The sequence below is a fragment of the Montipora capricornis genome, chromosome 6, assembly GCF_036669925.1.
Source record: "Montipora capricornis isolate CH-2021 chromosome 6, ASM3666992v2, whole genome shotgun sequence".
In the NCBI taxonomy this organism is placed as follows: domain Eukaryota; kingdom Metazoa; phylum Cnidaria; class Anthozoa; order Scleractinia; family Acroporidae; genus Montipora; species Montipora capricornis.
The window spans coordinates 29,939,741-29,940,778 of NC_090888.1; positions in this window are offsets into that span (position 1 = coordinate 29,939,741).

Sequence of the window (1,038 nt, forward strand, 5' to 3'; positions counted from 1 at the left end):
TGTATATCACCGCTTTATGACATAAGTTCAATACTAAGAATTTGTTACCTAAATTCAAGGTCACTGCATAGACACATACAAGACATACGTAAAGACTTGAACTGCTCAAGTTCTGATATCAACATTTTTGCAGAAACAAGATTTAGTTCCCAAGATCCTTGTGACAAATATAACATAGATGGTTACAATCTCTTTCGAAATGATAATCCACAGTCTTGGATCAAGACCTTTTTTGTGGTACAGCTGTGTACAGCAAAATCCCATATTGCCCTGGATATCCCTACTGTCACAATGTACATGGTATTGAAATGGTATTGAAAAGTGTTGGGCTGTGTATCGCGCTCCAAAAATTCCCATAAGACAACTTTGTCAAGCAGTCTCTGAGGTGTTAGATACTATTTCAACAGAGAACATCATTATTATTGGACACTTGAATGTAAATTGGCTTATTGAGGCAGACAGGTAACCTTTGTGGAATTTACTTATTAGAGACAAATGTTACAAACAGTTGATATCAACGTACACAACTGACAATAGAACATTAATTGATCTCATATCTACAACATATCTCACTTAAATATACAAGCAGGTGTTTTAGAGACTAACTTTACAGATCATAAAGCAGTATGGGCCTCATTTCATAATGCTATAAACTGATTATTGTTTCATATAACAGTGCTCGAAATTAACTTTTAGGTCTGGTCTTCCACAGGACCAGTAGGCTTAGAATGTACTGGTCCCAGGAGCAAAGCTACTGGTCACTCTTTACATTTTTCCCGCATGTAGGTAATTTGTGTCTACAAGTAAATATATGCCAAACTCAGATCAAATAATTAAACGCAACCATATAATATTTATTTAGTATTTTTTTAGTGGTACATAGCAACATAAGTTTATCACAATAATTCCATCCTGGTTACATGTAAGAGCTGCAACACACATGCAACAGCAGCAGTTTTATCATCTCCATTGCTGTCTTAGGCTTAGGCTTAGGTCATGGATCCTTTAAGCAAGGCTTTCGCATTCTTTGAGATGTTT